The sequence below is a fragment of the Armigeres subalbatus genome, chromosome 2 (genome assembly GCF_024139115.2).
Source record: "Armigeres subalbatus isolate Guangzhou_Male chromosome 2, GZ_Asu_2, whole genome shotgun sequence".
NCBI classification, from domain to species: Eukaryota; Metazoa; Arthropoda; class Insecta; order Diptera; family Culicidae; genus Armigeres; species Armigeres subalbatus.
In genome coordinates, this window is record NC_085140.1 from 200,253,110 (window position 1) to 200,263,451 (window position 10,342).

Genomic DNA, 10,342 nt, shown 5'->3' on the forward strand with positions numbered 1-10,342 from the left:
GCGCATTGGTCCTCCACGAGCATCGTCCAGGTCTCGTGTCAGTAGAGTACTACCGGTCTAATGAGCGTTTTGTAGAGTGTCAGTTTGGTACGGCGGCGAACTCTATTCGATCGGAGTGTCTTGCGGAGTCCAAAGTAGGGTAGAGAACCATTTGGGCAGTTCCCAGCCAGCCCTCATAGAGTTGTTTACAGTTTATTTTTTCCATCGATGTTTATTTTTATTCCATTTCAATACTTAAATTAAAGATTTTTATAAATAATGGCGAAGTTATCCGAGTGGTGGTAGTGCTTGTCGGTGCACGTTGTATGGATCTACCGGAAACAGCAAGCGGAAAACTTGATACTTCCCAAAATAGCAGGAATAGAACGTTTTTTCCAAGAATCCGCGATGAAGGCACTGTAAAGAGAGTAAACTATATTGAAAATTGCGAAGGACGAAGGTTATAAAGCATACTAACTAGCTTAGCAGTCGGCTGCTATGTACCCGGAGGCATTTGCCGCAGTAAAGATTGGCACAGGTGCTCGACGTATGGATCTCCTGGGGAACAGCAAACGGAAAACTTAAAAGTGCCGAAAACATTCCATGACGAAGGTGCTGTAAAAAAAAAACAAAATTGAAATTTGCAAAGGACAAAGCTTGTATGAATGATACAAACCAGTTCAGCAGTCGGCTGCTATGTACTCGGAAACAATTTCCGCAGTTTGGCGCAGGTTTACTGCTGATTCAGGAGGAAATCCAAGGTTTTCGATCGAAACCGAGACGAGAAGAAGATGACGCAGCACATCCATGGACCAGTAGAGAATTATTTTTCCACGGTTGCTGGGAAAATTAAAATTTGATATGAAATATAAATATTAAGCATTCTGGAGATTTTCACTTGTTATGGGGAAATCTAGTTATACCTGCTGTGGATCTGCGGAATCCTTCAGAAAATCTAAGGATATACAGGGTGTTCAATAAGTTCGAATACACTTTTAAAAAAATGTTTAAAAATTTAGTTTAAATTATTTCTTTTCTCAGTTGAATTTCATAGGAAGTATTGTTTATAAGGAACGTTTGTAACATTTCTTTTGGAATGACCTCTATTTTGTACTTCTTCACGAGCTTTAAACGTTTCTAAATCCCATCGCAAGCGGAATTCGTCCAGGGATTTCTCCAGAAACTCGTATAGGAATTCATCCTGGAATTCATCCAGGAGTTCACCCGGGAATTCTTTTAGAAATTGCTCCCGGAGTTCTTCCAGGAATTCTTCCGGGAATTCCTCCTGGAATTCCGCCAGGAGCTCCTCTGGGAACTCCCTCAAAATTCCATTGGAAAATTCGGATCGGAATTCGGAAAAAATCGGAATTCCTCTGAAAATGTCTCTAGGAAATCCTCTGTTAATTCCTCCTGAAATTCCATGGATTTCTCCAGTAATTTAAGCAGGAATCCCTTAAGAAATTTCCCTGGGAATTCCTCTAGCAATTCCTGTGGGAATTCTTGCAGGAATTCCTATGAGAACTCCTCCAGAAATTCCTCCAGGAACTCCTACAGAAATTTCTCCAGTAATTCTTCCTGAAATTCCTCCTGGAATCCCTCCAGAAATTCCTCCAGGAGTTCCTCTGGAGATTCCACCAGGAACTCCATGGATTTCTCCAGTAATTTCAGCAGGAATCCCTTCAGAAATTCCTCCAGTAATTCCTCTGGGAACTCCTCCAGTAATTCCTCTGGTAACTCCTCTAGGAATTCCTCAAGAAATTCCTCCGGGAATTCCACCAAGAATTTCTCTAGGAAATATTCCAGGAATTCCTCTGGGAATTACTCCAGGCGTTTCTTTTGGAATTTCTCTGGGAATTCATCCAGAAATTCCTCTGGGGATCCCTCCAGGATTTCCTCTGGGGATTCCTCCAGGAATTCCTCGGTAAATTTCTGAAAAATTCCTTCGGAAATTTCTAAAGCAATCCCTCCGGGAATTCCAACTAAGAACTCCTCCAGGAGTTCCTCTGCGATTTCCTCCTGGCGTACCTTCAGAAATTACTACAAATTACTCTGTGAATTACTCCAGGAATTCCTCTGTGGATTTTTTCAGGAATTCCTTCAAAAATTCCACCTGGAAATGCTATGGGAATTTCTATGGGAATTCTTCCAGGAATTCCTCCGGGAACTACTACAGGAACTCCTCCAGAAATTCCTACAGGAACTTCTCCAGAATTACCTTCAGGAATTCCTTCGGTAATTCCTCCAGGAATTCCTTCGGTAATTCCTCCAGGAATTCCTTCGGTAATTCATCCAGGAACTCCTTCGGTAATTCCTCCAGGAATTCCTTCGGTAATTCCTTCGGTAATTCCTCCAGGCATTCCTTCGGTAATTCCTCCAGGCATTCCTTCGGTAATTCCTCCAGGAATTCCTCCGGTAATTCCTCCAGAAATTTCTTCGGTAATTCCTTTTGGCATTTCTCCGGGAATGTCTCTGGGGATTCTTCCTTGAATTTCTTCGGGAATACCTCCGATGTTTCTCCGGTAAATCCTCCTGGAATTTCTCCAGGAATTATTCCGAGAATTTCTCCAAGAATTCCTCTGGGAATTACTCCAGGCGTTCCTGTATGGGAATTCATCCAGGAATTCCTCTGGGGATTTCTTCAGGAATTCCTCTGAGGATTCCTTCAGGAATTCCTCTAGAGATTCCTTCAGGAATTCCTCTAGGAATTCCTCCAAAAAATCCTGCTGGAGTTTTCCGGAAATTTCTACAGGAATTTCTTCGGGAATTCCAACTAAGAACACCTCTAGGAGTTTCTTCGGGATTTCCTCGAGGAGTTCCTCTGAAATTCGTCTAGGAGTTCCTCCGGAAATTAAAGTTCCTGAAGAAATTTCATTCCCGATTCCCGATGGTTCGATTCCCGGTGCCGGTCTAGGCAATTTTCGGATTGGAAATTATCTCGACTTCCCTGGGCATAAAAGTATCATCGTGATAGCCGAATGATATACGAATGCAAAAATGGTAATCTGGCTTAGAAACCTCGTAGTTTAATAACTGCGGAAGTGCTTAATGAACACTAAGCTGCGAGGCGGCTCTGTCCCAATGTGGGGATGTAATGCCAAGAAGAAGAAGAAGAAATTTCAGGAGGAATTCCTCGAGGAGTTTCCAGGAGAATTCCCGGAGGAATTTTCGAATTTATGTTAGAATAATTCTCACAGGAATTCCCGACTTCTCGGAGAAGTTCCCAGAGGGTTTCTGAAAAAAATTCCGGAGGAATTCCCAAAAAAAACTTCAAGAGCAATTCCAGGCGGACTTCCCAAAGTATTTCTTGGAAGGCTCCCCGAAATAATTTCCGGAGGACTTAATGAGGGCACTCCAGTAATTCGCACTCGAAGATTATTTTAGGTGTATTAAGCATTCCCGAAGGAATCTCTTTGAGTAATTCCAGAACCAATTTCTGGAGGCATGCCCGAAGCAATTCTCGGAAGAATTTTAGAAGAATTCCTCGAGAAATTCCCAAAGCAAATCCCGAAGGAATATATTATTTATTTCTGCTTTATTTTAACGATACTTCTCAAACCGCCTCGTGATTTATTCTGAAATTCTTTTGGTATTTCTTGTGGATTCCAGGTAATTCCTCTGTGGATTCCTCTAGGAATTCCTCCAAAAATCCTGCTGGAGTTTTCCGGAAATTTCTACAGGAATTCCTCCGGGAATTTCAACTAAGAACACTTCTAGGAGTTTCTCCGGGATTTCCTCGAGGAGTTCCTCCAGAAATTAGAGTTCCTGAAGAAATTTCATTCCCGATTCCCAATGGTTCGATTCCCGGTGCCGGTCTAGGCAATTTTCGGATCGAGAAATTCCCGAATTAATTGACTGACAATTCTCAAAGGAATTGCCGTCCTGAAAAAACTCCCGAAGAAATTGCCTGAGGAATTCCGGAAGTAATTGCCTGAGGACCTCCCGAAGGAATTGCCGGAGAAATTCTCGAAGGAATTGCCAGACGAATTATCGGAGGAAATCTCAGAGAAATTCCTGTAAAAGCTCCAGAAGTGGTTGTAATTGTAAGTAAAGTAATTCCTGAAAGAATTGCCGGAGGAATTCTCAAAGGAATTTCAGGATGAATTTCCGAAGGAACTGCCGGACGAATTCCCGAAGGTATAGCCAATGAAATTCCCGATGGAATGGCCGAATAAATTTCCAGAAATATTGCCGGAGGAATTTACAGAGGAAACATTAGAAGAACTCCTGTGAAAACCCCTGAAGGAATTGCCGGAAGAAATCCCGAAATAATTTCCTGTCGATTTCCCGAAGTAATTTCGGAGGAATTCCCAATGGAATTGCCAGAGGAATTTACGGAGGACTTTCGAAGAAATTTCCGGAGGAATTTTCTAAGAAATTGGCGTAGGAGTGATCGAAGGAATTGCCGGAGGAATTCCCGAAGAAATTGACAGATGAATTTTCTAAGAAAATGCTGGAGGAATTTACAATGGAATTCTCAAAGAAATTGCTGAAAGAACTGTCGAAAGAATTGCCAGAGTAATTTCCGAAGAAATATTCGGAACAATTCACGAAGGAATTGCCAGAGGAAATCCTGAAGTAATTACCTGAGGAATTCCGGAAGGAATTGCCGGAGGAATTTTCAAGAGTTCCCAAAGGAATTTCCGGATGAGCTCCCTAAGGAATATCCGGAGGAATTCCCGAAAGAATATCCGGAGGATTGCTCAAAAGAAATCCCAGAGGAATTCGTGGGAAATCTCCCGAAGGAATTGCCGGAGGAATACCTGAAATAATTGCCTGAGGAATTCCTGAAGTATTGTCTATCCGGAATTATATTAGAACGCGTTTTATACCGAAGTTTGATTATTCTCAAGATACAGGCAACTTTCCCAACTTCGGAAATAGTGCGCTGGATTCGCCTAAAGATGTGCTAAACAACGCATCAATTATTTTGACAGATAAAACTTCGGAAGAAAGTTCGGTTCGGAAGTCCCGACTTCCGAATTCTAAGTTGGTGCTACGCCGACAATAATTGCCTGAGGAATTCACGAAGTAATTGCCAGAGGAATTTACGAAGGAATTTCCAAAGGAATTGCGGGAGGAACTCCAAAAGAACTTGCCGGAGGAATTCTCGAAGGAATTGCTGGAGGGATTCTTGAATTGCCGGAGGACTTCCGGAATAAATTCTGAAAGAATACTCGAATACCAAAAGAAACTGCCATAGGAATCACGCGATGTTTTCTTGAAGAGATTCCGGAGGAATTCACAAAAATTTAAAATGTATTTCTAAAGGAGCCCTTAAAAATATTTCTGCAGAAATCTCATGAAATGATTTAGAAAGTATATCCGGAGGAATTCGTGGAAAACTGCTTTGATGGTATTGGCTGGAATTAGTCAAAAGAGTCAGTTTGGTCAACAATTTATTCAGTAAATTATTCAAGTCTATTACATCTATGTAAATTAAAATTGTGCTGAATATAAATCAAATATTCAAATAATCTTTGGATGAATTACTGATGAAATTCCTATGAATACTCGGAGGAAATCCCAAAGAAACTCTCTTCTTAATTCTAGAGAACAGCTTCAAGAAGTTCGCGAGGAATTTTTTAAGGAATCTTGTAGAAATTTGAAAAAAAAATGTACAAATTTCTCGATAAAATTAGAAAAGTGTATACCTACTAGGGTGGTTCAAAAAATCGATTTTGCTCCACAGTGCTCATCTGATTCTTTGCCATGTTCTGAGGGTCCTCTGAAAATTTGAGCTCATTTGGATAAAAACTGATTTAGCACAAACCGTTTCAAGTTTGCATGCAAATTAGTATGGAGAAATTTATTTTTTCATTATACTGTTAATGACGTTCCCCCATTAAGCGCAGGTTAAAAGAAAACCTACACACCTTAAAGGAATACTTAACACCTTTAACCCAACGAAAATCGCAAGTTGATTAATCGCCCCAATAATTAGTAATCGAATATAATCTATACCGTAGTTTTCTGGAGCTAATTGCATAACCCATCAACAGGCAACATTGCTGCTCGTGGCGCGAAAGATAGCACATACAAATTCAGGCTACTATGTTGCACTGCACATTTCAGTGATGCCCTCAAAGAAGTTTAACGATCATGACTAAAGATTCGCAACCTGGCTTAAAATCGATTACTAATTATTGGGGTGATTAATCAACATGCGATTTTCGTTAGGTGGAAGCTGTTGAGTATTCCCTTTTGCTATGTAGGTTTTCTTTTAACCTGCGTTTAATGGGGGAACGTCATTAACAGTATAATGAAAAAATTAATTTCCCCATACTAATTTGCATGCAAACTTGAAACGGCTTGTGCTAAATCAGTTTTAATCCAAATGAGCTCAAATTTTCAGAGGACACTCAGAACATGGCAAAGAATTGGATGAGCACTGTGGAGCAAAATCGATTGTTTGAACCACCCTAATACCTACCTATTCGACTACTGTTACCTATTGGTTGTATTTAGTCGAATAAGTCATTTTTATCAAACACTTTTTGAATTAAGTAAATTAGGGTCAATCAGATCTATTAAGTTACATTAACTAAATTGAAATTGAATGAAAGTTTAACTAAAATAAGTATTAGAAAAATAAACTGAAAATTATAATGAATCAAAAATTAACTTGCCCGGTCTAGCTGTCGCATGTTTTTCTGCTCCGGCAGTTCTTTTGTGGCCAGCATGGAGAATTACATATGAGCGTAACGTTCCAGTAACAAATTCCTCCGAATACTCATGGATGGTGTGCAAGTGAATAATTTCCGGCAGGCTATGGAAAAGTTCAGCCTGGGGTTCAGTATAAGCGGGCTATTTTTCTGAGACGTAATTGGTGCTTGTTTCGGCTATTAAATAAACATATCAAACAGTGACGATGCTTACATTAGCCGATCGTTCCAGGAAGGTCACGTAGAAGTTTTCAGCGGAAAGTGCCTTGTTTCGCTCCCGCTCCGGTTCCTTAGGTTTTTGCCAACTAGGGGGCACAAGGTTCATTCTCAACATTTTGTGATAGGCTATTTCGCGGTCACCGTTTTTCCTCGGCTGCCGATCCTGTGCTGCTCCAATTTCCCTTTCCGCCCCTTGACGGTATATAAATAGTTCTCTATCGGTGTCAATAACTTGTGATTCAATCAAATCAACATGGTGAGGAATTTACGGATGCTGCAAATAGAAACAAAAAAATATAGTTGTAATTCAGATATTATAATATTAAACTTACCTTTAGACGGGATATAAATTAATTGTAGAACCAGATAACAGTTTTAATTTCAATAATCCCGAAAACGAAAAGGAAACTGTAGAAGCGAAAAAACCAAAAACACTTTTTTGGCGCGCGTACATTCGATTTTGTCAAAGACGTCAATCAGCCAAAACTGTCAAAACTCACAGCAAACACTTTCAAATAAATTTACCATAATATGAGTAAAATACACTAGCGCCTCTGGCGGTGCTGGTCTCGTCAGCTCATCTGGGTTGCATGAATTTTAAATCGGTTCTTCGGGACTCCGATGTCCCGGTTATTAGTTCCTGGTATTACGTTCGTATTTTGAAGCTTTTTTAATTGTATTTTGTTGTGTGCAAACTCAAAAAAATAAAAATAAACAAACCCTGGAGCGTAAGTGAACACTTTGCGATTAAAACATCGTGCTGCAAGGGAAGTCTGTCTTGCAAACAAGAGGGGAATAGGAAATTATCTTGTCACTCGCAACCAACACAACAATAATTCGTCGCTTCCGTTCGCGACACACTGAGAGCCGCTGGCTGTCACAAACGAAGTAGAGGAGACAGAGTTGTGGCACAGACAAACAGACGTAACAGCTTGAACATTTTCTTAAAAAATCGATCGCTCAACTCCTCTACACCCAGGGGGGGAGTAAGCCTGTCATCCACGAACAAATCACGCCTACCTAAGATGTATTATCCGGGCCTCGCCGCTTGGGAAAGGCGAGCCACCCTGGGCCACCCCGCTTGGCAAGTGTAACATTTTTCGAACTGGAATCTTGTAGGATATTGGTTAACCTACACTACTGCTGACTAACGAAAAAATTGGGGGATTGTTTATTTACATTTGCTTCATACTACATGCAGAGGAGGCGCGATGCACCGCATATTACCCCCCTGTCTACACCATCTTGCGAGCATGTTACACGAAACAATGCTTCGTATGACATTGTCACCAGAAGGCGCTAGAGTGAAATGTCAAACTCGAAGGATTACGACGCTAGCCCTCTAGTTGTGAAACGCGCAATAAATCAAATTCAAATTGGTCGTTAAAGTCATGGTCGATGATATTTTCTCTTGTGTTACGTCTGTTTGTCTGTGGTTGTGGTGTCTGCCATGTCCGCGGCATCTGGGGAGTGCTGTTCGTGACACAAGGAAGGAAAAAGAACGGCTAGTGTAGACGTTCCGGTCTTAGGAAGGAACAAACGTAACCGGAACCACAGAGCGAGGCGCTCCACAACAGATAAATCGCCGACATCGATACCACCGTGGGCAGTAATTCGTCAAAGACTCAAACGGTTGTTGGCGGAACACGCCAAGGGAAGGCGGCAACACATTTCGAGGCAAGCGGTGACAATTCCCTCACCATAAGCAAAGAAGCTCGGATAGGATAGAAGACAGAAAGGATTGGCAACAGCACGGACCGAACCCCTCAACGATCCCACAGCCACGCGGAACGTGATCGGCAGAGACGATTTGAACGAGTCAAGGCGACACGCATTAAGAGGAAACTCAAATTTAGGTTGTTTAAACCTATTTGAACTTAACATTAGGAGGAAACAATTTAATATTTAGGCACATTTAGGTACTTTTTCACACGGGATCAAACGGAAACTACTCAAATCCGAGTTCGACCATCTAACTCAAAATTTGCCCCCCCCACCAACGCGTTGCAACGGTCCAAATTAAGTGAAATGAACTTAATTTTGAGTTGTTTGAACTTCATTTTGGGTTGTCTGACCTAACCGTGTAGGAACTAAAATATCTTTTGCTAAAACCCATTAATTTTCGTCAAAACCGCCATGAGTACACGCAAAAAAATGTTGCGGTCGCAAGTCGCAACTACCATTCGGAGGGTTATTTCTGTAGGAATATCAGGCATAAAAGTATCATCGTGCTAGCCTCATGATATACGAATGCAAAAATGGTAACCTGGCTAAGACTACACCGAGGAAAATTTCCGTTTACCTATTATGTGTGAAACCACATAGATTTTTGCAATTAGCCTTTATAAATAAATAATATTTGGGACAATAATGGAACTCGGTCAAATAAACCCTAAGTTCAAAATTGCATGAAGTTTATTAGCTTTGCCAATTAAAATTTATGTGTGGTGTTTATGAAATTTATTTGCGGATGTCCTATTGAAATTCATTTTTAAAGATTATAAAATTCATTCAAAAGTTTTTAATGATATGTATTTGTTTATTCAAAATGAAAAAGCACGCTGTTGGTGTTTTTTTGTTGGTTAATTTATTCATCGATCCGAAAATATTTATTCGACTGATGCCCCGTTTCGCACACCACGAAATATCATTCGGATTCACTGATGATAAATGTTTTCAGAAGTGTTTCATGCTATCCGACAAACCATAGTTGGCGGCGGAAAATAAAAATCGAATTGAGCTATCGGACGTCATCAGTTCACCACTATGCACACTGATCCCGTGTTTTGGTGTACGCAACCGACATCCAGAGAAGCTTAGTTCTCTTCCTAGTGGAGCAACAACCGGTTTTCCGGTTTACCATCAATTATTGAGCATGCGCATCTTGTTGCTTATCCGGTATTAGGCAATTCCTCCAGCTAGGTAAACTTCTGGTCTTTCCTCGGGTCCTTCGCTAGATGCCTCCCTGAAATTCCATTGGACTTCAATTTTAAAACCAATAAACTACCAAATTCATCGCAGCTCAATAAAAAACGCATTAATACCTACCTGGAAATCGCCATCATGGAGCAGTCAACGTGGACGGTGAAAAAATAAAGACAAACGTTTAATAGTTCTTGCTTATATCTCGGGTACTTATTCAAAAGGACGTATGTGATTTTGTAAACAAAGATTCAAACGTCAATTTGTCCAATCTGATAGCACTCCCACGCAAACCATCACCACAGACAGGTAGGGGAAGCCTTCGGCTACCTGTTAGTGGTGTCGGTTTGCGTGGGAGAGTCATCAGATTGGACAAATCGACGTTTGAATCTTTGTTTACAAAATCACATACGTCCTTTTGAATAAGTACCCGAGATATATTGTAAATCGAACCTGCAGACCGAAACATGTGGTTTATTTGTGAAATAATATAATTCTCAACTATTTGAATTGAACTATATTGCTTATGATACTACATTTATAAATATGATTGCTCACTT

At 40.7% G+C, this 10,342-nt stretch overlaps 1 long non-coding RNA gene across 1 annotated transcript; it reads right to left on the reverse strand.

Moving 5' to 3' along the window:
• On the reverse strand, positions 1-7,482 carry LOC134215751 (uncharacterized). The gene is made up of 5 exons (XR_009980291.1): positions 7,193-7,482; positions 6,856-7,134; positions 656-819; positions 458-594; positions 1-396 (listed from the first exon to the last, which is right to left on the reverse strand). It is a non-coding gene; the product is annotated as an uncharacterized LOC134215751 (long non-coding RNA).
• Between the last annotated feature and the right edge of the window lie 2,860 nt (positions 7,483-10,342).